At 41.0% G+C, this 27651-nt stretch overlaps 1 long non-coding RNA gene across 1 annotated transcript; it reads left to right on the top strand.

The window, feature by feature from the left end:
• Positions 1-9339: 9339 nt before the first annotated feature.
• LOC111606230 lies at positions 9340-9690 on the top strand. Its single transcript, XR_002751974.1, has 2 exons — positions 9340-9449; positions 9534-9690. It is a non-coding gene; the product is annotated as an uncharacterized LOC111606230 (long non-coding RNA).
• The last annotated feature ends 17961 nt before the right edge of the window (positions 9691-27651 follow it).

The following is a 27651-nucleotide window of genomic DNA, read 5'->3' as shown; positions in this document are numbered from 1 at the left end:
ATTTTGTGCAGCATGGATGGAGCTCCGTGAGGCTCATGATACTGCAGCATGATCCGACCTGGACTGTAGGCCAACGAAAAAAAGCAGCCTTGATTTGGGCTGCTAAATTGGACACCTACTCACCCTCGGGCTTAAACGAGAGGTGATCGCCGCGGCGTCGGGGGTCCTCGGGACAGTATGGCCTGTGCATTGCGCCCCCTATAGCCTCCGGCGAGGGGAACGCAGATGGTCTTTGGACCGTTTTCAACTATTCTACTATTGTATGCATTGCATGGCAGGCACCTATTATTCTACACCCAATAGAATGTCTCTTTATTTATTTTTCTTCCATCACCGTTAATGCGGCTCGTACCGCTGCGTGCACCCCCACAAAAGTGGTATCAAAACGTGCGGCTCGATGCCAAGAAGGGAGCTATTATTTTTATAAGGAATTGGACTTACGATGGCGACGTAAAAAGCGAAAAACGAGCAAAATTTCCAACTGCCAAAACGCAGAGCCTAATTGACACCAACTGCCGCTTTTTTAGAGTGAGAAATGAAGAGAATTTTTGACCCCAAATTAATTTTGAGATCGCCCTCACGCCCACAAATATCGCCTAATTGGTATCAAACTCGGTCATGACATCGATACGCATGCCTGCTCCGGTAAAATGTTTTTGAAATTTCTCTAGGGCTTACGGTTTTCTGTCGAGGTGCTTCAGAGCGAAATCATGCGCCAGGATAACTGACGCTCTCCCAGATTCACTTCCATGTATTTCTGAAAAAATTCTGTGCTCTGCATGCACCATTTTTGTCTCATCACTGCAATTACTGTGAGTGAGCTACAAATATGAATCGCGGTACTATGGGAGACGACAAATAGCCCTCTCATATGCTTCAAACGGTTTTCCAATACGTCTCTCGGTTCCTGAACGGCAAGGAGTTGTTCGGACTGCTTTTTCCATATAAACCAATGGGGTGTCTCACAAAGATAGAATTTTTTTTCCACCTTTCTCTCTCACACACACATGACAGTTAGCAGAGGATTGATAACCATAGCAATGGAACACAAGAGGGGATTGGCTGCTGGTTAGGACTACAAATACGCATCACTGTAGTTCTAATCAATACTCAGTTAAAACAGAGGGCTGAGCTGCCATTTAGAGCTACTGGCTGTTTTGGCCAGTAAATAACGGATTTAACCCAAACACTGTTAGACATTTTAATTAGTGTGGTCATTTAATATGAAGCTTATGTTTTTTTTTCAAAATAAAAGCCTCAATATCCCCCTCAGGTTAATAATATTAGCATGCATTATATTTTTCTCTCAGGTTAGGGAACTGCCTTGCGCAGCAAGGCAGTTCATTAGCATTAGCCTTTTACCTTAAATAAGCTATTAGCTATTTTCTTACTTGTTAGCCATGTTTAATATACTGAGTGGAGTAAGTCAATTACAGACAACATTCTAATGATATGCCACTGCTTCAAACAGTTACAATTCTGTCTCTCCCTCTCTGTCTCACTCACATGACAGCTGAGCTGTTCTTTAGAACTACAATGACTGAAGGTTAGAACTACAACATGGCGGACACTCAGTGCCTACAAAAGAGGCCTGAGCTGAATGTCAGAACTACAAACATGGTGGAACTGTCAGTTACTACAGAGGAGGACTGAGCTGGCCTTTAGAACTACTTGTGTTTTGGACTTTGTATAGCTGCTTTTTTCCAGCCATTGTTACACATGGAATTAGTGTGCCAATTTAAAATTAAGCTTAATGAAAATTTCAAAATAAAAGCCTTGAATATTTTTAAATCATGTAGTTGCTCTTTTTGGCTTTATTTGACTTTTTCATTCAAAGCACTGTTACACATGATATTAGTTTAGCTCTTTGAAATGAAGCATACTGAAAATTTCAAAATAAAAGCCTTGAATATTTTTACATCAGATAATTGCTCTTTTTGGCTTTATGTGACTTTTTTATCCAAAGCACTGTTACACATGGGATTAGTGTGGCAATTTAAAATTAAGCTTAACAAAAATTTCAAAATAAAAGCCTTGACAATTTTTACATCAGATAATTGCTCTTTTGAGCATTATATAACTGATTTAACCCAGCAATTGTTACACATGGGATTAGTTTGGCACTTTGAAATGAAGCTTAACAAAAATTTCAAAATAAAAGCCTTGAGAAATTTTACATTACGTAATTGCTCTTGAGCATTATATAACTGATTTAACCCAATGACTATTAGACATGGGATTAGTTTGGACCTTTGAAATTAAGCTTAACAAAAATTTCAAAATAAAAGCCTCAACATGCCCCTGAGGTTAGTGCACCGCCACAGGCGGTGCAATAATATTATTCTGCATTATATTTTTCTCTCAGGTTAGGGAACTGCCTTGCGCAGCATTAGCATTTTAGCTTTAATAAGCTATTAGCTATTTATTTGACTTATTAGCCATGTTTAGTATACTGAATGGAGTAAGTCCATTATAGAAAACATCCTAGTGATGTCCCACATGCTACTGACAGCAATCACGCTAACATTAGCATTTTTGCTAATTTTAGCTGATACACTTACTTTATCATACTGAATGGTGCAAGTCCATGTTAGTAAACATTCTTGTCAATCTCCACATGCTATTGATTACGTTGCAGCTTTCTTTAGCATTGATGCTAATTTCTAGCATCAGAACGCTGGGTCCAAACCGACGGGCACACTTTGGCAGGCCCCGGTTAAATTTCTTCAGGAATTTTCTAGTTTTACTGTATTCCTTTCTTTTTTAAAAAAACAAACAAATAAAACTTCTCAAACACCAACGCGTTAAAATATAACGGTCCTACAAGAAGACGTTATATTTCAACGGCCCCACATGAAGACGTTAAAACATAACGGTCCTCAGAGCGAGCCGGCACATTACCAACTACCCCCGTCCGACAATACTGACAAAACGGTGCATGGAAACCGCGACTCAGTGATACATCACGTCAATCAATATATACACATCTTACAAAGTTGTCTTGGTGGGTTTTTACCACTGTATACTGACCTAAAGGTTTACATGGTTTGAACTTAGTCTTGTTTTAATCCTTTAAAATGTCGTACTTAATTTTAGCCATCATACTCATGACTCTCACCTTCTCAACCATCAATGTTAGAAGTGTGAAGTCGCGAGTTAGAGCCCAGAGTGTTTTATCCTTTTTTCCAAAAAGTTCCAGGATGTTGTCTTCTTTTGCTCCACTGCAGTTATGTTTGTCAAAAGAAAAGGAAATTCTTTATAGTATATGAGGAATATACAAAGAGGCAAAGCATGATTAATAAAAATATGAATGATGATCCTCAAACAAATACCAGTCACTGTCCAAAAGGAAGTTAACTGGAAGAAAACTGGGAGACGAACCGGTTTACTGGGAGAAACAGCCGAGTCTGGTCCAGACTTCCGGACAGCTGAGAGGAGGCGCTGCTGCCACCTGCTGGTGACTCCGAGGAACAACTTCATATCTCTTACTGTCAATAAAACATCTAATATAGAAAAATAGACGTTTTTCAACAGAGTGAGCTGACTGATGATGTCATCAGCCTCTGTGACTGATGATGTCACAGAGGCTGAAGACATCATCAGTCACAGAGGCTCTATATGACTGGCAGGCAGAACTTCTCCTTCACTCTGCATCTCAAATCGGTTGGATCAGGTTGGCATTGTGACGAATCGCTTCGTACGATTAGGACAACTTCGAAAGAGAAACAAATTCTCAGGAATTTCTAGTATTTCTAAGGATCAGTTCAGAAATACTACATCATGTTCTTCCACGTCGGTTTCCTTCTTGGATATGTAATTACTACTGCGATGAAGAAGTTCAGCAGCCGGTACGCTGCTGATGCTGATTTGGAGCAGAACAGCAGTGAAACGGCCGTTGAAACGCCAGAAGACTGCTTGGCTTTCACTGTTCCTGCTGACTCTTCTGTTGAAGAGCATAATATGAGTAAGAGCAGCGAACCGATCCCTTCCACCTTTGGGAATAGAAACGGATGTTCTGGATTTGAAGAACATCCTGAAGATGAAGTTTGTGCTAAAGAAATTAGCACAATGAAGAACGAACATGGCACTGCGGACAGCAGCTGCAACGTGGGAATGACGGGAGATTTGATGGAAACCAGTAGCTGTGAAGCAGCGAGTGTTTTGGTCAGCTCAGATCTGGCTGAGGAAGATTTGGCAGATCGTTGCTACCAAGGCGACAGTCAAACAATTCCTTCTTCAGTCAACATTTGCAAGTTTTCCAACAACAGCTGGATGAGTGCCGCCATGCACAGCATCCTGAACCTCAGGAAAGCCAGAAAGTTTGTGGATGAGTATCCTGAGAAGATCTCTGGAGCTTTTTCAGAAACTCCATCACACGCCAGTTTTCTCCATACAGACATGGAAAATCTAGGGAAACTTTTTACCCAAGAACAAATCAAAGCAGTTCTGACAGAGATTAGTCAGAATGAACCAAATATGGGCTCAGGAAACAGGAACAAGTTAAAAGACTTTCTGAGGGTTATGTTAGACCGGTTGAACCAGAGAGGGATTGAAACCGCATGCATTTTATACAATAATAACAGCTGTGAAGAAAGTGCTGAAGTGCCAGCCATCTTGGATTTTGGTCCCATCATCACCCTGCCGGTCACAAATCCTGTGGACACCACCGCTTCTCTCCTGAACAACTGGATTTATTTGGCTTCAGGAAAGGATTGTTCTCTGTCCTCATCCAGCTCAGCGACAAACGTCTTCCTCCATGACACTGACGTGATAACCTTGCATCTGCCATGGTTCGGCGGTTGGGCGGACTCACCACACACCGTGATTCCTAGTACAACCATTAGCATCCCCATAAAAACTGGAACTCAGTTGTACCGTCTATCGTCAGTCATTTGTCTGGACAAGCTGAGTTCTCAGGCTGACGGCTTTTACACCTATCTGGTGTATGAAGACCTGCTGTTTAAGGCTGTTAATGACAAGGTCACAACCCCAGAAACAAACAGTGTGTTCGACATTTGGCAGAACGGGTTCATGTACATCTATGAGAAGTTTTCAGAAGGTCAGGACGGACTCAGAGATGAGCTCACAGGTAGCTCTCAGGAGAGGAGCTGCGACCCTGAAAACGCAGCCGATATGTCGACGATGAATGGATATTGTGGCGGGCCGACACCTTCGAGTCAACCAGACAATCTGATGGAAAAAAACTCCACAGCGAGCAGTGAGAGCACCGGCGCTGAGGCTGAAGACACAGACAGGGAAAGCACAGCCAGTACGCCGAGTCCCCATGCACTTAATCAGGAACATCCAACAAACGGTGATCTTGATCCAGTCATTCACGTTTGCCAGTATTTCAAACACAGATGGGCAAATGTCACGATGCACAGCATTTTGAACCTGAAAGTTATAAAGAAGTACATGGCTCAGTATCTGGCTCAGCAGGCCTGTGAAGCATCATCAGGATATCCATCTGGTGCCTCCAGGTACGACCCAGAGCAAGAAGATTTCCCAAGGAGCCGAAAGTCATGCAGTGTTCAGCAGTTTGACTTCACAAAGTGCATGAAGTTTGTGAGCAAAACGACAGCATTAAATACCTCTAAGCCAGGTCAGAAGGTTGAGATCTCTTCTTTATTGAATGTTGTTTTGGTCTGGTTAAAAATGAATGCTGTCAAAGTAACCTGCACACTGCAGCAGCTTATGACTTGTGCAGACTGTGAGATAGATGAACTGGTCTCTACAAAGATAGGTGTCCTGATTAATTTGAAAAACACAAGACCAGATGACACCACAGCATCTCTCTTTGAACGCCATCTTCAGCAAGCGAGTTCTCTGAAGAAATGCTGCAGCTCTTGTAGAATAGAGAACATCTGCATCCTCGACACAACAGATGTGATCTGCATGTACCTGCATCGACAGCTCAGTGATGAAGACGGCGGACTGCTTCTGACTCCCAGTGCAACCATTGAAGCTCCGTTAGAAACGGGAACCCAATTGTTCTGTCTATCCTCGGTCATCTGCTGTGAAATCCAAAATTCCCAGATGTACAATTTTTATACATACGTGATATGTGGACAAACGGTATATAAAATTGAAGATGGAATGGTAACCAATGCAGATGAGGGCTGTGTAGAAGACATGAAGAGAAGAGGATTCATCTACTTCTACGATAAGTACGCAGAAGGAGAGGAGAGATTTAGCTTTCAGGAAAACAATTTCAAGTCTGGAACTGAACAAACTGTGCCAACGGTGGTGAACTGTAGATGCAAAAGTGTGGATAAAAGAGAAATTTACCGCCAAAAAAGAAACTATGCAATCAACATTGGTGCAAATCTGTGCATAATTTATTTCTTATTTCGGATGTTTTGTTATTTTTTGTTGCCTTTATTTACTTCTACTACATTCTTTGACTTTCCTTTCTGTATTAATGATTGGATAGCCTTTGGTTTAGCCATCATTCGCATTATTTCGCTGGTCAAAATCACCAAAAAAAAAAAAAAAGGTGAAAAGGTGAGCCCAAATGAAATCAGCAGCTGTTCTTGAACCCTTTGGAATACATGCAAAAGCTTGGACTCTTTATGAAGATGTCAAGCTAGCTTTTATTTCTGCAGTCAAATAATTACTTCTACTATATTCTTAGCCTTTTCTCTCAATACGTTTGTTTAGTTTGTGACACAGGTGACATTAAATACACAGCAGTTAATCAGGGAATGAGACACACCTGGGAACAATCAAGGGGCAGAGAGAACAACACGGAGACTCAGAAGACACAGAAACTCAAAATAAACACAGAAAAACACAGATCACAACAGTAACGTTGTTACCCCCCCAACCCCCAAGGGCGGCTCCAAGACGTCCAAAACAAGTCCAAAGCAACAAAACACAACAAGAGTGGGGGCGGAGACACAGGAGGCAGACCGTTGTGTGAGTCCGGCGGGCATCTGAGGCGCTTGAGGTGAACCCCACGAGGAAGGTCCGGCGGGCGACGGACGATGGAGGAGGGTGGAGGAGGGGCCGGGCCACAGGAGGCAACGGTTGAGCACTGGGGGGGACGGAGGGACTCGGAGGGAGCACTGAGAACATTAGGGGGCGGAGAAGAAGAAGAAAAATTACTTTATTCATCCCAGCAGGGAAATTATTTCGCAGTTACAGCAAGAATTTTTTATAAACAGATTAACACAGAGACACCACGGGAGCTGCATCTGCAGGCAGCCAGCTGAGCCAGCGCCATCCGCGGGTCTAAGGCCTCCAAATGTGGGGCGTGCTAACCCCCTGCGCCACCACAGCCCCAATGAGTGGAGACCCACTTATAGGGGCAGGAAACTGTTGAGACGTTTACTCAACTCTGATTGTTCTGTGTTGGCTGATTTCCTGTTCGTGTGCTCACACGTTTTGGGTCCGTCGAGTATTAATCACAACAAATGGTAGCAGAGGATGGTTTCGTGTTGAGATACCAGCAGAGATTGGACGGGTCGTTTAAGGCAACAGCCTGCCGGGACAGTGCATGGGTGTTGGGCCCAAATAAACAGGTGAGGAAGCTTTTTCCTTAGATATACACCCTTGTACTGTTTCTTTGGGCTGTCTAAATTCCATATATCAGCCGGTGTTCATATGGAGTTGTCTGATTTGTCAGTCGTGTCGTACTGCTTTCCGTTGGTTGGTCTAAGTCTTTTATTATTCATAGGAGCAATATAAAAAATTTTTTTTTAAAAAATAAGTAGTTTGGGTCGATTGGCATGCAGTGAGAACTGGCCGTCTCCCCCTTGCGTCGGACGCGGCCAAGGTTAAGGCTGGGTTTTGTCGGTTTTGGCCCCGAGGAGTGCTGCCCTCGAAAAAGAACGCGCTGGCCAATCTGAGTCAGCTCGAGAAACGCTAAAAGCGGTGAGAGCTGGCCACCATAGGACAACGTAGATATTGGGTTAAGGTTGATCACGATCTGCTCCTCAGATGAGGTATAAGTACAAAGTAGAAGTACAAAGGATAAGTACAAAGTAGAAGTAAAAGGGTGTGCCATCGAGGACAAAAATAGGAGCTCTGTGGAGCGTGGATCCATTTCTGTGTTTTGTGTAAAGTTGTCTCTTTTATGTCAGCTGTGTCTCTGTCAGCTGTGTGTGTCCGACTCTGCCGCCGAGCAGACGTTTTGTCCATGCGTCGCTTTTCTGTTTGTTGTAAATGTGCTTTGAAACCATGGTTGGGGTCTGGGAACTATAATTTGGGGAAAAGTTTTTAACTTTATCTGCTGTGTTGGTTTTCTCGCCGCCGTGCGAGCAGAAAGGGGAAAAAAAAAGAAAAAAGGGAGACTGAGGCTCGCCGCCGTGCGAGGCAGTAAAAAAAGGCAGAGAAGAGGAGAGGAGGAGGTCGACAGGGAGAAATACGATTTAAAGTGGGGCGCAGGGCCCTGGATGACGCTCTGGGAGCAAATATACGGATTAATGACTTATCTGGGGGAACATGACGAATTCCAAAAGGACTGGGATGGACAAAAAATACAAAATAAATTAAAAAGTCTGGTGGCAATGGATGGAGGCGATTTGCTAAGCAGACAGCCCCTGGGGGAAGCAGACAGCCCCCACGGATGGACCACTGGAAGAAGATGACCTACATTTTAATTAATTTGTATTGTTAACAAATTAACAGTACGGGTTGAATGTTCGATGTTTTCCCAAGCAGAACCATGTTGTTGCCCTGGGGCAACAACATTTGTTGCAGGTAGGCCTGTCACGATAGCAAATTTTGCTCAGCGATTAAGAGAGCAGCTGTTAAAATGCCCTATCAAAGCAGCAAACAGTTATTTGAAGCTGCTGGTGTCTCTGGAACCTCAAGATGGAGGATCTCACAAAGGTTCAAAAAGAAGCAAAATCATCCTCATGCACCATGTCATGCTGCAAGGAATATCACTGTCATTGGCTGCTATGGGCATAAAATGGGAGAAACTCATGGTGTGGTCACCATCCTCCTCTGACCTCAACCCTATTGAGAACCTTTGGAGTTTCCTCAAGCAGAAGATCTGAGGGTGGACTGCAGTTCATATTGAATCAGCAGCTCTGGGAAGGTATTCTGACATCCTGCAAAGAAATTCAAGCAGAAACTATCCACAAAATCACAAGTTCAATGGATGCAAGGATTGTGCAGGTGATATCAAAGAAGGGGTCCTACGTTAACATGTAACTCGGTCTGCTAAGATGTTTTTGATTGAAATAGCTTTTGATTTTAGCACATATGACCACGTAATGCTGCACATTCAAAGAATGACTGTTTGCAGTTCTTTATAATCCATAAAATGTTTAGAAAATCTGCTCTGCATAATCATTTGGAACAGTGCATTTTGAGTTTTTTATTTTTATTATCCTCAGCCACTGATGGATTGTGCCATTTGCTATAAAACGATGGATGAGCAAATAGAAACTACTCCGGAGCCGTACGTTCACTGCATCCAGAGACCGAGGCTCACAGAGGTAAAACTTTCATCTTTCTGGTTCTGATGATGCGTTTCAGCTGATGGAGGAAGTGCTTTATGTTGATGCGCTCGCCCGTTTCAGGAAATGACAACAACACGGATGAACCACTGGAAGAAGATGACCTACAAAACCGGCGGTGCCACTATTATGGCCCTGTCCACTGGCTAAAGATGCTCTTTACATGCAAAGCATCACACCAGACAGACTTCACACATGCATAAATAACTCTGTCAAAATGTGTGATTTTCTTTTTCGTTTTACTGTTACATTTGACATAAAAATCTCTGATTTATATTCATTTTAAGTTCCTAAAGTGACTTTATTCCAAATATAGTCTTGTAACGCAGAACATGTCACTTTCTCTGGATGTATCAGTAGAAATATGAAATGTTTAATCCTGGATGTCAAAGAGAGGTTCATTAATTCATTTTTAATGCTCTTTACCAGCATCAATTCATATTAAATTTGGGCTTTTGGTGATGGAATGGTTTTATAACATCAGAACATTTCTAAATTTAATCTGCAAGAAAAGTTTCCATATGGATGTATATTCAAACATCCCACTAATATAAGGGTCTTGTAGTAAAAATGTAATTTGCAAAATAAATGTTTGACTTTTCAAACTCATAGATTTCCAAGTTTTTTCTATGAAACCTCTGATATCAAACTTTCTGGGGTTTTCTATCTACAATTGTCCTAATACTCCGTTGCCATGCATGTTCAATAAATGTTTCCAAAACAAAACTTTCATTTTGTTGCATCTTCAGAAACAGGTTATTTCTGAAATCATAATATAAAAGACAGTGAAATATGAAATAAAACGAAGTACAAGTGCGCACACATCGCTTAAATGAAGAAATAGTGGCACCAAGTGGTAGCGAGAGGAACTGCACGAGTTTTATACAAAAAAGCAGCAAAAAGTTCCAGGATGTTGTCTTTTTTTGCTCCACTGCAGTTATGTTTGTCAAAAGAAAAGGAAATACGTTATAGTATATGAGGAATATACAAAGAGGCAAAGCATGATTAATAAAAATATGAATGATGATCCTCAAACAAATACCAGTCACTGTCCAAAAGGAAGTTAATGATCAAAATGGACGACTGAATCCTGCGTCTGTCTGCAGCTACAGGACTGTGGTGCTATTTAAATTAAATACTGCTGATCATGACTAATGTAAATGAGTCTGTATCTGTCATGACCTCATAAAAATGAGCAGTTCATTGAAACTGTTTGAATATTTATAAGTCTTGGTTTGAATAGATTCCTCAGCGGTTACCTTATCTCTGCATATTATACAATTTTTAAATAGCCTTACTCTGTTGCAAATGTCTCTGTGCATGCTACTTTAAATAACTGTACAGTAAAATTATGTCACAAATCCACTTGGTCCATGATCTCTTTGTGAGGTGAAGCGCCGCTTTCCCAACAACAGAGATATTGAAAGTTCAGAGGTCATGAAGCAGATATTCAAAATACAACAAATTATCTCCTAAAGATATTTTCATGCACTGTATGGAAAGAGACACAAGTTTATTTGACAGTCTGACATTAAATTAGGCAAAACTTTTACTGTTTAAGGTCAGTTACCAAAGTCACTAAAGTTATTTATCTTAAGCTTAGCTTTCTTCAAATTGAAACGTTTATGTACATGTTCTTAATAATTAGTATGGTTGCATTTTAACCTGCCAGATTTGGGTGAATAATTTTGCGTATTCTCCTTCAAGCTTCTCCGTAGTTCAGTAAACTTTCAACTAACTCAATTTAAATGCTGTATCCTGTTTTGATTTTTAATCTGCATTTTAAGGTCTCTGATTTTATTATATTAACTGTTAGTGATTGTTTTTGACATTTCTGCAGAGGTGGGCAAGGTAGCCAAAAATTATATTTAAGAGTAGCACTAATTCAATATATTTTTTACTCAAGTAGCTGTCCAAGAAAATACTCAAGAGTAAAACTAATCAAATAATTTAATATTTAAAAATGACATAATCAGACCAATTTTTTGTACTTTAAGGACCAAAATAAAAATAATTCATGTAGCATAATTACAAAAGAACAAACTCTGGAGATATACACTGCTCAAAAAAAATAAAGGGAACACTTTAAGTGTTAAACACCTGTTTAAGTGTTCCCTTTATTTTTTTGAGCAGTGTATTTATATATATATATATATATATATATATATATATATATATATATATATATATATATATATATATGTACACTGCTCAAAAAAATAAAGGGAACACTCAAATAACACATCCTAGATCTGAATGAAAGAAATATTCTCATTGAATACTTTGTTCTGTACAAAGTTGAATGTGCTGACAACAAAATCACACAAAAATCATCAATGGAAATCAAATTTATTAACCAATGGAGGCCTAGATTTGGAGCCACACACAAAATTAAAGTGAAATAACACTACACGCTGATCCAACTTTAATGTAATGTCCTTAAAACAAGTCAAAATGAGGCTCAGTATTGTGTGTGGCCTCCACGTGCCTGTATGACCTCCCTACAACGCCTGGGCATGCTCCTGATGAGGTGGCGGATGGTCTCCTGAGGGAGTAAAAAGCACAGCCTAATAAAAATACTCCTAAAAGTACATTTCTCAAAAAAAAAAACCCTCAAGTACCTAAGAGTAACAAGTTTGTTCAACCTCTAGATTTCTGTAAATATAAAGTGTATTTTAAATATAATTAATTATTATTATTGAGCTACAGTGACAATAGAGAGATAATGGAACCAAAGTTTTAAATGTTTTTCAACAACGCATCTTGACATACACTGGACATAATTACTCACCTGAAATAAGGTTTAGCTGATTTTAAAAACAATAGTTACAGAGAAAAATGGACTAAAGTCCAAATCCAACTTCCTGTGGCATTCAGCCACACTAGTAAGAGTTTAGTCAACCATTCTTCTACAGTCCATTCAGGAATAAACTCACACTGGGTTGCTTATGTATGAAAACAATTTGAGAGTAATTTGAACTTTTGAACTCCTAAAAGTTGGCACAGTGTTACAGGTCCTGAGTGTCAGAACTGCTGTAACAGTGATGATGCAATCTAAAGGACAAACAGACAGGAGTCAGCAGTGGAACGTAGCGCTGCCTTTAGCATCCAGATTGCTTTATTATTATTATTATTATTTGTTAACACACAAAACCTTTGTCTTATAACACAGTAAATCCTTTTACATTGCCACTGGTCTACCTTCATGACAGGCAAAAGTCAACCCCACACTGCTGAAGACAACGCGGCACATACACCAAACAGGACAAACCAACTGCCGCAAAGCTTCACTGTAATTTTACTGTATTCCTTTCTTTTTTAAAAAAACAAACAAACAAATAAAACTTCTCAAACACCAACGCGTTCAAATATAACGGTCCTACAAGAAGACGTTATATTTCAACGGCCCCACATGAAGACGTTAAAACATAACGGTCCTCAGAGCGAGCCGGCACATTACCAACTACCCCCGTCCGACAATACTGACAAAACGGTGCATAGAAACCGCGACTCAGTGATACATCACGTCAATCAATATATACACATCTTACAAAGTTGTTTTGGTGGGTTTTTACCACTGTATACTGACCTAAAGGACAAACAGACAGGAGTCAGCAGTGGAACGTAGCGCTGCCTTTAGCATCCAGATTGCTTTTTAGGGCAGACCGGAAGTCCATCCCAAAACCAACCTGGAAGCAACGCCCCCCAAACAAAGGTTCCGCTTCGCCATTACCACTCCCGTCCCCACCTCAGGAACGCAGTACTAATGTAAACAAATGAACTTGCCTAACTGTAAACAAAATGAAATTTGTTAATTTATTATTTTTCTTTTAGAAAATAGAATAAATTTTATCTGAAACTATTTCAAAATTAATAAAAAAAAACTAAATACTGTGGTGACATTTCCTTTTTAGGTGCGCCACAACAGTCTTATTTAAAAACCTAAAAACCCTGAACAACAACAACATTGTTTATTTCCAAGTGTTTTTAAATGTAATCCATCTAACCCAAACGTCTGATATGAGGATGGAAACTTTAATAATTTTCCAGTTGTGGTTATCTTAAGCATGCAAAATGTCAAAGGCGCAGCACTGAAATGCTGTAATGAGGAAGTGCAGAGGACAAGTCAAGATAGGAGAAATTATGGCCAATATCTGCTTTACCTGTAATAGATTAAATGTCTTCTCCACCCCTAGGACAGACAATATAAAGACGCTCGTTGTCTCTGACTGACACCAAACAGACCGACTGCCTCTGGACACCCAAAGCTGTGAGTACTTATTCATTAATAGCATTTCTTCTTGTTTCAGACAACTTCAACTTCATGGTTTTTTGTGTTTCAGAAAAATGAGTAGAAACTTCTTGTCCCATAACGACGAGCTTCGCAAGGGAGATTATCTGTTGTCCAACAACAGAGAATGGAAGGCGGTTTTCCAGGTAAACGCATCTCGCAACTTTAAAGGGGCAGCGCGACATAAAATCGACTTTTTAGTAGTAATGGTATTCCCTCATCAAAAACATAACTAGAGTGTTGTTTTAATTTTTTAATGCGTTTGGAAAAAAAATCCTTTAATCGCCATAGCAACCATTCAGCTGTGCAAAATGCCTGGGCGAGCCAAGCTCTGCCTTCGAGATGTAGCTCCTCCTGGGAGCTTTTGCCACCCATTCAGCTCCTTCAGACTAGCCAGCAGCAATTAGCAAACACCTGGTGGAACTGCTGAGCTCATTATACGAGCTACTTCTCAGTGAAACTCTGGTAAAGAAGTTGTTAAAGGGTTAATAGAGGAGCGATGTTGTGAAGACTGCCTGAAGGAGGAGTTTCAAGAAGAGCTGGAGTTTTTAAAGAGACAGAGGTCTAATTTCAAGGTGTTAAATTTCTCAAATTTCTATGAAGTCATATTCAAAATATTCAGCATAAAAAATGAAGTTACTTAAATATGCTATAAAATGGCACTGGAAAACATTACTGGCCCTTCAAAATTTCAATACTATCCTTTTTGTCTGATTTACCTGCAACAGATGCTTCTGTTTTTCTGCAGACTGATGGAAACTTCGTCATCTACGGCTGGAAACCGACCTGGGCCTCTGACACCTGTGGATCTGATGCGGTCCGCCTGATCATGCAGGCAGATTGCAACCTGGTGATGTACAACAACAATGACACCCCTAGATGGCACACCAGCTCCTACCAGCAGGGTTCTCATGTTGGCCGTGTTCAGCTGACTGATGACGGCAAACTGTTGGTGTACAAAGACTCCCATGAAATCTGGAGCTCTGCCAGTTCTAAAGGCACGAAGTGAAGCCGCAACATTAAAAATCTCACTAGTTTGAGTTCTCTGCATTTAAATTTATTTTCAAAGGATCTTCTAGTGTAAGCTTAGCTGCTTGGTCCAAAATGTAAAGGAACAACATGTCAAATCCAATGCAGAAATATAATAAACATATTTTCCTTCCTGTGTATTGTCTAAAATACTGACTTTATTCTCTAAGATCTTTGTATTGGTGTTTAAACAATATGTTTATTTTAGCAATAATAGCCAGGCTAGCTAGTGTATGAGCTGACCACTACATGTTTGTTCTGCCACTATATGTGGACGTACATAAGTGGTAAAAATGGCAACAACACTAAGGCAAAGGGTACAGCATGTATCTTTAAAATGTCTTCATGTAAAAAAACACCTTGCTGTTTTCTGGCATATAGAAAATAGAAATAATTTGGGTAATTCTAACTAAATAAAAACAAGAGAAGTTCAGATTGATTTATCTTCAGGCAGTGAGAAAAAATGTGTCTGTCTTTTTAGTCTGCGTATGCAAATATCTGATTTAATCTGTATTTACAGAAAATGGTTGTTTGGCTGTCCAAGTAAGTTGATACTGAGACTGCAAGATGCTAAATGAAGTCTCTAAAAACCTTAAAATGCCAGATTGGAACCTGCAGCAGGTTCTTGTTACTGCTGATAAATGATCGAGGGGAAACATTTGAAAGAGAAAAGTTTACCGGACATTAGCTGCTTTTCCATTACAAATATGTGCAAAACTTTGTCAATATTCTGCTAATATCAAAAAACACAATTTTGCAACTGCAGTGTTTTTATTAAATGGAGAAAGAAAATTTTATTACACAACTAAGTTTGTTCACATGCAGCTCAATGATCCTCCAACCACTTCCTGTATTCTTCTTCTTTGTGGTTTGGGCCAGTGGCATCATCTGGTTGTTTTAAAGTTTTAAAAAAACATTCCCTACCCTATCCATATCCTACACCAACAGACTTCTTGTGGCTTTGATGTCAAACAGTGATGTCACTCATCCGTCGACTCTCTTTGTATTCCCAGATTCCACAGAGAAATTCATTTGCAGTTTAAGGTTTGGAAGAGAAAGCAACGATGGAAGGAAAAGATTTATTGTTGGCCAAAGAACAGATTTTGGAGAAGAGATACACGAAGCTGCAGGAAGAACAGGCGCAGCTTCAGAAAACTGTAGAGAAACTGAGGACAAAACTTGAACATCTTAATTCAAATAAAAATGCAAACAGCTTCCAAGCTGAAAATAATGTTCTTGTTAATGTCAATGAGTTTTACAAGGATCAGATTAAAACACTTAATTTGGAGCTGGACAAAGAAAGACAGACAATTTACGACCTCAGATGGAAAAATGATGCCATTTCAAATGTACAACTAGAACAAACAGAGATTAAAATGAGAAAGAATTTTGAGGATTCATTGACAGAAAAATCTAAACAACTGAACTGGCGTCAAATGGAAAATGAAGACCTTAAGAAGGAAATTGTGGCTTTGAAATTAAAGAGTGAAAGAATAAAATCCGGGGTGGCAGAAAAGTCCAAGGAGGTCCGGCAGATTGAAGAGACCCCAAAGAGAAACCCAGAAGAGACGCCAACAATATTACAAAGAGTTGGACCTACTTTTATCCACATGTATCAGTCGGGAACGTTGAGATATTGGGTGCCACCCTGGATTTTTTAATCATCAGGATGTTTGGGACGTTGTGGGCCGGTGGAAGATCTCCTCAATCCCACCAACATGTCTTCCATTGGGGAAGCTGAGCCTGGGGACTCTGGGTTGGGCTCTCCAATCTCTGGGGATGAGGTCGCCGAGGTGGTTAAAAAGTTCCTCGGTGGCAAAATTTATTGCAGCCTGTTTGCAGCAGGATTACATTTTTATTTGGAGAAATAGTTCAGATCAGACCATCGTGAAAAATATTACAAAATGTTTAGAAAATAAATTCAAACAAAAGTCATTATTAAGTGAGAAAGACGAGAGTAAAATTTTGAGCATCTGTTTTTTCATATATCTGCAAACATTTTCCAAGCCATCAGTATAAATAAAATAAAGAAACTTAACATTTCTGTTAATGATTCATTTTATATCTTTTAATCTGGTTGGAATTTAACCTTTTTGTTCAATTTTTGCTCTGTTGGCACAGTTGTCAATAACGGTTGGTGAATTGAAGTAGGCAATTCACCAACTCCGCTGAAGAAAATAGTTCCAAAGCACATTTGAATAAGGAGGACTATACTTATTTATTTTCATTGAGAACGTTTGTGAGTGCTACATCGGTTTTACATTTGTTAAACCGATGTAGCACTCTCAAAATTATTCTTGTGTTTCTTGGAAGACGTAAAATTGGTAACTGCGGATGGATATGCGGTTTCAAACTCAAACGTATTTTCTTCAGCAGTCCGTTGGCGCTAGTGATGGGATTTTCGGCTTCTTTTCGAGATGCGGCTCTAATGGCTCTTCTTACTGTGGAGAGCCGGCTCTTTCGGCTCCCCATATATATTTTTGACATTATTAATTAATTAATAGCTTAAACCTAATTTTATAATATTTTGTTTCATTATTGACATTGTTAAGCACTTATGATGAGTAAAAATGCCGCATAACAATGCTACAGCAATACCGATGCGTGTGATGTCCGCATGTGCCTGTGCAGGTTGTTTGTCGAGCCTGCACGATAGGAAATGCTGACTTTGCACAGTCTGCACTCTGCCCTGGAGCTTGATGTAGCATTAAAATGAGTCCAAATCTTGCTCCGTTTTCTGTCACTCATTTATTTTCACCTATTCAGTTCTCACACTGACTCCCCTTCTTTCTGTGCTTCTTGACCGCTGAGTGAGTGTCTGTACATAAACACCTGCCGACGAAAGCTATACAGCTTGATCAATTGCCTGCCGTTTCCACAAAAAAAGTGGAGATAAACTTTTTTTTCAGTGTTTTCCCGCCACATTATTAATTGAAACTATGTGTGATTGGTCAGATGTGTGGAGCACACGCTTGACATGAGGGCAGTGGACCGACCGAGGGGAAAAAACTCTCCGCTCTAGCACTGGCAGAAGAGCAAAACGCGCAAGGAGAGGGAGAAGGGGCGGAGAGACAGCGAGGCACCGCAGGACAAAATAAAAACGATGTGGGGAAAAACTATCGGCTCTGGCACTTGCAGAGCACAAGCACAATGACAGGGAGGCGGAGAGACAGCGATATACCGTAGAAAAAAACCCGGCTCCCAAATAGGATCCTAAAACGGCTCCCATTGTGGAGCCGGTTCCAATCGTTCACTTCAAAGAGCCGGCTCTTAGAGCCGGATCGTTCGCGACCGACACATCACTAGTTGGCGCGCATTCTGCAGGTTGGCTGTCCTGCGAAATAATCTGTAAGTACATTTCTTGTCTGTTTTTACCTGTATTGTCTAAAATTTTAGGGAGAGATTTTAAATCGCTAGTTAAAAAATTGCTGCTTGTAACAGATCGGATGAGCGGAGTACCCCAAAAGAGACTTAATTATTATTATTTTTGCTTTTCTTTCGGGTGAAATTTTTTCTGATATTGTTAACAAACACACACACACACACACACACACACACACACACACACACACACACACACACACACACACACACACACACACAATAATCATATTTTGGTGCAGAACGATTTCAAACTCCGCACTGTTGTGGGCCAAACCATTTTCAAATACCATTTTATTTGCTGAGCTACAGCTGGTTCATTTGAGCGCCAACGCGGCAGAATAAAATAGGTTCACTAAAGAAGGTTGTTTCAAAGTGTCTTGACACGATAAAACCACTTGCATAATTTAAAAAGAGTAACTATTGTGTTTTCATTCTGTGTACATGGGCTTTTAATAATCTTTCTCACAGCCAATTAAACCAGCATGCATGAGACCCACCCATGCATGCTGGCTTGGCTGGGACCCACCCATGCAAGGGTGCAGCTTTTTAGTGAAAATGCATTGAATCTTTAGTTGTGGGCTATATAGGTAATGATAAGTGGGCATGGGTTTTATCTGGGCATGAGGCCCATATGGTTAACCTAAAATGGGACCCATATTGTTGGCCCATTTGGGCTCAATGTATGGGCCCTATTCAGCATTAATGTATGCTAACTGGGAATGGGACAGAAATGGGAACACCATATTAAAGACTGAGACTTCAATTTTTGGTTTTATTTGCATAGTTTTCTTTTGCTGTGTTGAGAACTTAAAAAAGTCTTGATAGATGACAAAATTTGAAGGTAATATTGTTTGTATTTCAAACAATATTAACAAAATAACTACAAAACCACAATAGAACCTTTCTTATGCCAGTAGTTGATTTATATAGATGGGTATATTTTAAATTTACAATAAGAATATAGTTTCTGTACATAATAATAATGACTTAAGGGTGATTTTGATTATGACAGATCTCTTCAAGCATTTTTGCCCCAGGAAGGGGGAGATGCAAATCTCATGAATGTTATATTGTACTAAAGTAAAACACTAATACAATTTCTACCTTTGCTTGTTATTTTAGGGGGACTTAAAAGAAATGGATCCATCTACAAAATCACACGAAGATACGGAAAAGGCAGTCTCGAAGTGGTTCACTGGAGCCCGTGACAGAGGTGGAAATAGGAAAGTTAGAACGACTAGGGAGGCTGCCAGTTCAAACTCAGGTGGGCAGGTCTTTCAAGATGGACAGTTTCAATAACGTATGAGAGCTTTCTAAGTTTAAGCATGCATGTGACATGAAGGTTATTCTTTAAAATGTTTGACAAAAAGGTATTGTGAAAGATCTACATTTATGTAAATGTAAAAAATCCATGTCAGTCTCGCTGGTCTCTTCTTTTCTAGATTTAATCTGTCCATTTCTTACCACACAGGCACCCGCAACATCAAGCCTGATGTCCTGTCCCGCCTACATTCTCCTGATGATTCTGAGAAAAGTCCTGCCACCATCCTGCCTCCTAGTTGCTCCGTAGCTGCTGTTGCGTGGGAGATAGAGGATCTAATCAAACAGGCACTGCAATCAGAACCAGTCCCAGACTCTTGCCCGTCACATAAGATCTATGTTCCCTCCACTGTTCGAGCCCTCTTCATTCACTGGATCCACTCATCCAGTAGATGAAAGATAAAGACCAGGTTTTGTCTCAAAGTACAGCAGATAAAGTGACAATTGAAAAGTATCAAAGAGAAGTTAAGAGACTTGAGAATGAGATGTCCCGAAAGAATGACGATATCGGCATTAAGAATCAGGAAATTATCAGTGCAAAAGACAAATCCAGACGTTTTGAGGACAAGATAGAAGTTCTGGAAAAGTAATTGAAAGAGGCAGAGAAGGAAATAAAAAATTTTTTCAAAAACCCCAACGGCGGAAGTCATAAATAAAACTAAGCGCGAGTCTATAGCAAGGCTCAATTTATGTGAAGGCATATTAGTTGACACAAACCTGGGAAACAAGACATTGAAAAAACGTCTGATGTTATGATATTTCCAGCAGAGAGAATTCTCGGAGCTCAAATTCAAGCTTTTAGCGCACAGAATCTGATTGGAAAAGGCTGAAGGAAGAAAATACATCTTTAAATTGAGAAATGGGGGTATTAATTGAACAAATACAGCGGGATCGAAAACACAATAAAGAAGTCACCCAACAATTGTTTAACTGGAAGAAAATTGGGAGACGAACCGGTTTACTGGGAGAAACAGCCGAGTCTGGTCCAGACTTCCGGACAGCTGAGAGGAGGCGCTGCTGCCACCTGCTGGTGACTCCGAGGAACAACTTCATATCTCTTACTGTCAATAAAACATCTAATATAGAAAAATAGACGTTTTTCAACAGAGTGAGCTGACTGATGATGTCATCAGCCTCTGTGACTGATGATGTCACAGAGGCTGAAGACATCATCAGTCACAGAGGCTCTATATGACTGGCAGGCAGAACTTCTCCTTCACTCTGCATCTCAAATCGGTTGGATCAGGTTGGCATTGTGACGAATCGCTTCGTACGATTAGGACAACTTCGAAAGAGAAACAAATTCTCAGGAATTTCTAGTATTTTTAAGGATCAGTTCAGAAATACTACATCATGTTCTTCCACGTCGGTTTCCTTCTTGGATATGTAATTACTACTGCGATGAAGAAGTTCAGCAGCCGGTACGCTGCTGATGCTGATTTGGAGCAGAACAGCAGTGAAACGGCCGTTGAAACGCCAGAAGACTGCTTGGCTTTCACTGTTCCTGCTGACTCTTCTGTTGAAGAGCATAATATGAGTAAGAGCAGCGAACCGATCCCTTCCACCTTTGGGAATAGAAACGGATGTTCTGAATTTGAAGAACATCCTGAAGATGAAGTTTGTGCTAAAGAAATTAGCACAATGAAGAACGAACATGGCACTGCGGACAGCAGCTGCAACGTGGGAATGACGGGAGATTTGATGGAAACCAGTAGCTGTGAAGCAGCGAGTGTTTTGGTCAGCTCAGATCTGGCTGAGGAAGATTTGGCAGATCATTGCTACCAAGGCGACAGTCAAACAATTCCTTCTTCAGTCAACATTTGCAAGTTTTCCAACAACAGCTGGATGAGTGCCGCCATGCACAGCATCCTGAACCTCAGGAAAGCCAGAAAGTTTGTGGATGAGTATCCTGAGAAGATCTCTGGAGCTTTTTCAGAAACTCCATCACGCGCCAGTTTTCTCCATACAGACATGGAAAATCTAGGGAAACTTTTTACCCAAGAGGAAATCAAAGCAGTTCTGACAGAGATTAGTGAGAATGAACCAAATATGGGCTCAGGAAACAGGAACAAGTTAAAAGACTTTCTGAGGGTTATGTTAGACCGGTTGAACCAGAGAGGGATTGAAACCGCATGCATTTTATACAGTAATAACAGCTGTGAAGAAAGTGCTGAAGTGCCAGCCATCTTGGATTTTGGTCCCATCATCACCCTGCCAGTCACAAATCCTGTGGACACCACCGCTTCTCTCCTGAACAACTGGATTTATTTGGCTTCAGGAAAGGATTGTTCTCTGTCCTCATCCAGCTCAGCGACAAACGTCTTCCTCCATGACACTGACGTGATAACCTTGCATCTGCCATGGTTCGGCGGTTGGGCGGACTCACCACACACCGTGATTCCTAGTACAACCATTAGCATCCCCATAAAAACTGGAACTCAGTTGTACCGTCTATCGTCAGTCATTTGTCTGGACAAGCTGAGTTCTCAGGCTGACGGCTTTTACACCTATCTGGTGTATGAAGACCTGCTGTTTAAGGCTGTTAATGACAAGGTCACAACCCCAGAAACAAACAGTGTGTTCGACATTTGGCAGAACGGGTTCATATACATCTATGAGAAGTTTTCAGAAGGTCAGGACGGACTCAGAGATGAGCTCACAGGTAGCTCTCAGGAGAGGAGCTGCGGCCCTGAAAACGCAGCCGATATGTCGACGATGAATGGATATTGTGGCGGGCCGACACCTTCGAGTCAACCAGACAATCTGATGGAAAAAAACTCCACAGCGAGCAGTGAGAGCACCGGCGCTGAGGCTGAAGACACAGACAGGGAAAGCACAGCCAGTACGCCGAGTCCCCATGCACTTAACCAGGAACATCCAACAAACGGTGATCTTGATCCAGTCATTCACGTTTGCCAGTATTTCAAACACAGATGGGCAAATGTCACGATGCACAGCATTTTGAACCTGAAAGTTATCAAGAAGTACATGGCTCAGTATCTGGCTCAGCAGGCCTGTGAAGCATCATCAGGATATCCATCTGGTGCCTCCAGGTACGACCCAGAGCAAGAAGATTTCCCAAGGAGCCGAAAGTCATGCAGTGTTCAGCAGTTTGACTTCACAAAGTGCATGAAGTTTGTGAGCAAAACGACAGCATTAAATACCTCTAAGCCAGGTCAGAAGGTTGAGATCTCTTCTTTATTGAATGTTGTTTTGGTCTGGTTAAAAATGAATGCTGTCAAAGTAACCTGCACACTGCAGCAGCTTATGACTTGTGCAGACTGTGAGATAGATGAACTGGTCTCTACAAAGATAGGTGTCCTGATTAATTTGAAAAACACAAGACCAGATGACACCACAGCATCTCTCTTTGAACGCCATCTTCAGCAAGCGAGTTCTCTGAAGAAATGCTGCAGCTCTTGTAGAATAGAGAACATCTGCATCCTCGACACAACAGATGTGATCTGCATGTACCTGCATCGACAGCTCAGTGATGAAGACGGCGGACTGCTTCTGACTCCCAGTGCAACCATTGAAGCTCCGTTAGAAACGGGAACCCAATTGTTCTGTCTATCCTCGGTCATCTGCTGTGAAATCCAAAATTCCCAGATGTACAATTTTTATACATACGTGATATGTGGACAAACGGTATATAAAATTGAAGATGGAATGGTAACCAATGCAGATGAGGGCTGTGTAGAAGACATGAAGAGAAGAGGATTCATCTACTTCTACGATAAGTACGCAGAAGGAGAGGAGAGATTTAGCTTTCAGGAAAACAATTTCAAGTCTGGAACTGAACAAACTGTGCCAACGGTGGTGAACTGTAGATGCAAAAGTGTGGATAAAAGAGAAATTTACCGCCAAAAAAGAAACTATGCAATCAACATTGGTGCAAATCTGTGCATAATTTATTTCTTATTTCGGATGTTTTGTTATTTTTTGTTGCCTTTATTTACTTCTACTACATTCTTTGACTTTCCTTTCTGTATTAATGATTGGATAGCCTTTGGTTTAGCCATCATTCGCATTATTTCGCTGGTCAAAATCACCAAAAAAAAAAAAAAAGGTGAAAAGGTGAGCCCAAATGAAATCAGCAGCTGTTCTTGAACCCTTTGGAATACATGCAAAAGCTTGGACTCTTTATGAAGATGTCAAGCTAGCTTTTATTTCTGCAGTCAAATAATTACTTCTACTATATTCTTAGCCTTTTCTCTCAATACGTTTGTTTCGTTTGTGACACAGGTGACATTAAATACACAGCAGGTAATCAGGGAATGAGACACACCTGGGAACAATCAAGGGGCAGAGAGAACAACACGGAGACTCAGAAGACACAGAAACTCAAAATAAACACAGAAAAACACAGATCACAACAGTAACGTTGTTACCCCCCCAACCCCCAAGGGCGGCTCCAAGATGTCCAAAACAAGTCCAAAGCAACAAAACACAACAAGAGTGGGCGGAGACACAGGAGGCAGACCGTTGTGGGGAGTCCGGCGGGCATCTGAGGCGCTTGAGGTGAACCCCACGAGGAAGGTCCGGCGGGCGACGGACGATGGAGGGGGGTGGAGGAGGGGCCGGGCCACAGGAGGCAACGGTTGAGCACTGGGGGGGACGGAGGGACTCGGAGGGAGCACTGAGAACATTAGGGGGCGGAGAAGAAGAAGAAAAATTACTTTATTCATCCCAGCAGGGAAATTATTTCGCAGTTACAGCAAGAATTTTTTATAAACAGATTAACACAGAGACAAGACGGGAGCTGCATCTGCAGGCAGCCAGCTGAGCCAGCGCCATTTTTGAAGGAGGACATCGTTGGGACCGGGAGTCCGCGGGTCTAAGGCCTCCAAATGTGGGGCGTGCTAACCCCCTGCGCCACCACAGCCCCAGTGAGTCGAGACCCACTTATAGGGGCAGGAAACTGTTGAGACGTTTACTCAACTCTGATTGTTCTGTGTTGGCTGATTTCCTGTTCGTGTGCTCACAGGTTTTGGGTCCGTCGAGTATTAATCACAACAAATGGTAGCAGAGGATGGTTTCCTGTTGAGATACGAGCAGAGATTGGACGGGCCGTTTAAGGCAACAGCCTGCCGGGACAGTGCATGGGTGTTGGGCCCAAATAAACAGGTGAGGAAGCTTTTTCCTTAGATATACACCCTTGTACTGTTTCTTTGGGCTGTCTAAATTCCATATATCAGCCGGTGTTCATATGGAGTTGTCTGATTTGTCAGTCGTGTCGTACTGCTTATTATTCATAGGAGCAATATAAAAAAAAATTTTTTTTAAAATAAGTAGTTTGGGTCGATTGGCATGCAGTGAGAACTGGCCGTCTCCCCCTTGCGTCGGACGCGGCCAAGGTTAAGGCTGGGTTTTGTCGGTTTTGGCCCCGAGGAGTGCTGCCCTCGAAAAAGAACGCGCTGGCCAATCTGAGTCAGCTCGAGAAACGCTAAAAGCGGTGAGAGCTGGCCACCATAGGACAACGTAGATATTGGGTTAAGGTTGATCACGATCTGCTCCTCAGATGAGGTATAAGTACAAAGTAGAAGTACAAAGGATAAGTACAAAGTAGAAGTAAAAGGGTGTGCCATCGAGGACAAAAATAGGAGCTCTGTGGAGCGTGGATCCATTTCTGTGTTTTGTGTAAAGTTGTCTCTTTTATGTCAGCTGTGTCTCTGTCAGCTGTGTGTGTCCGACTCTGCCGCCGAGCAGACGTTTTGTCCATGCGTCGCTTTTCTGTTTGTTGTAAATGTGCTTTGAAACCATGGTTGGGGTCTGGGAACTGTAATTTGGGGAAAAGTTTTTAACTTTATCTGCTGTGTTGGTTTTCTCGCCGCCGTGCGAGCAGAAAGGGGAAAAAAGAAAAAAGGGAGACAGAGGCTCGCCGCCGTGCGAGGCAGTAAAAAAAGGCAGAGAAGAGGAGAGGAGGAGGTCGACAGGGAGAAATACGATTTAAAGTGGGGCGCAGGGCCCTGGATGACGCTCTGGGAGCAAATATACGGATTAATGACTTATCTGGGGGAACATGACGAATTCCAAAAGGACTGGGATGGACAAAAAATACAAAATAAATTAAAAAGTCTGGTGGCAATGGATGGAGGCGATTTGCTAAGCAGACAACCCCTGGGGAAACATTTGTTGCAGGTAGGCCTGTCACGATGGCAAATTTTGCTCAGCGATTAAGAGAGCAGCTGTTAAAATGCCCTATCAAAGCAGCAAACAGTTATTTGAAGCTGCTGGTGTCTCTGGAACCTCAAGATGGAGGATCTCACAAAGGTTCAAAAAGAAGCAAAATCATCCTCATGCACCATGTCATGCTGCAAGGAATATCACTGTCATTGGCTGCTATGGGCATAAAATGGGAGAAACTCATGGTGTGGTCACCATCCTCCTCTGACCTCAACCCTATTGAGAACCTTTGGAGTTTCCTCAAGCAGAAGATCTGAGGGTGGACTGCAGTTCATATTGAATCAGCAGCTCTGGGAAGGTATTCTGACATCCTGCAAAGAAATTCAAGCAGAAACTATCCACAAAATCACAAGTTCAATGGATGCAAGGATTGTGCAGGTGATATCAAAGAAGGGGTCCTACGTTAACATGTAACTCGGTCTGCTAAGATGTTTTTGATTGAAATAGCTTTTGATTTTAGCACATATGACCACGTAATGCTGCACATTCAAAGAATGACTGTTTGCAGTTCTTTATAATCCATAAAATGTTTAGAAAATCTGCTCTGCATAATCATTTGGAACAGTGCATTTTGAGTTTTTTATTTTTATTATCCTCAGCCACTGATGGATTGTGCCATTTGCTATAAAACGATGGATGAGCAAATAGAAACTACTGCGGAGCCGTACGTTCACTGCATCCAGAGACCGAGGCTCACAGAGGTAAAACTTTCATCTTTCTGGTTCTGATGATGCGTTTCAGCTGATGGAGGAAGTGCTTTATGTTGATGCGCTCGCCCGTTTCAGGAAATGACGACAACACGGATGAACCACTGGAAGAAGATGACCTACAAAACCGGCGGTGCCACTATTATGGCCCTGTCCACTGGCTAAAGATGCTCTTTACATGCAAAGCATCACACCAGACAGACTTCACACATGCATAAATAACTCTGTCAAAATGTGTGATTTTCTTTTTCGTTTTACTGTTACATTTGACATAAAAATCTCTGATTTATATTCATTTTAAGTTCCTAAAGTGACTTTATTCCAAATATAGTCTTGTAACGCAGAACATGTCACTTTCTCTGGATGTATCAGTAGAAATATGAAATGTTTAATCCTGGATGTCAAAGAGAGGTTCATTAATTCATTTTTAATGCTCTTTACCAGCATCAATTCATATTAAATTTGGGCTTTTGGTGATGGAATGGTTTTATAACATCAGAGCATTTCTAAATTTAATCTGCAAGAAAAGTTTCCATATGAATGTATATTCAAACATCCCACTAATATAAGGGTCTTGTAGTAAAAATGTAATTTGCAAAATAAATGTTTGACTTTTCAAACTCATAGATTTCCAAGTTTTTTCTATAAAACCTCTGATATCAAACTTTCTGGGGTTTTCTATCTACAATTGTCCTAATACTCCGTTGCCATGCATGTTCAATAAATGTTTCCAAAACAAAACTCTTCATTTTGTTGCATCTTCAGAAACAGGTTATTTCTGAAATCATAATATAAAAGACAGTGAAATATGAAATAAAACGAAGTACAAGTGCGCACACATCGCTTAAATGAAGAAATAGTGGCACCAAGTGGTAGCGAGAGGAACTGCACGAGTTTTATACAAAAATGCAGCAAAAAGTTCCAGGATGTTGTCTTCTTTTGCTCCACTGCAGTTATGTTTGTCAAAAGAAAAGGAAATACTTTATAGTATATGAGGAATATACAAAGAGGCAAAACATGATTAATAAAAATATGAATGATGATCCTCAAACAAATACCAGTCACTGTCCAAAATGAAGTTAATGATCAAAATGGACGACTGAATCCTGTGTCTGTCTGCAGCTACAGGACTGTGGTGCTATTTAAATTAAATACTGCTGATCATGACTAATGTAAATGAGTCTGTATCTGTCATGACCTCATAAAAATGAGCAGTTCATTGAAACTGTTTGAATATTTATAAGTCTTGGTTTGAATAGATTCC

This window comes from Xiphophorus maculatus, chromosome 21 (assembly GCF_002775205.1).
Source record: "Xiphophorus maculatus strain JP 163 A chromosome 21, X_maculatus-5.0-male, whole genome shotgun sequence".
In the NCBI taxonomy this organism is placed as follows: Eukaryota; Metazoa; Chordata; class Actinopteri; order Cyprinodontiformes; family Poeciliidae; genus Xiphophorus; species Xiphophorus maculatus.
The sequence above is the reverse complement of the archived record's forward strand: the minus strand, read 5'-3'. Positions and strand labels throughout refer to the sequence as shown.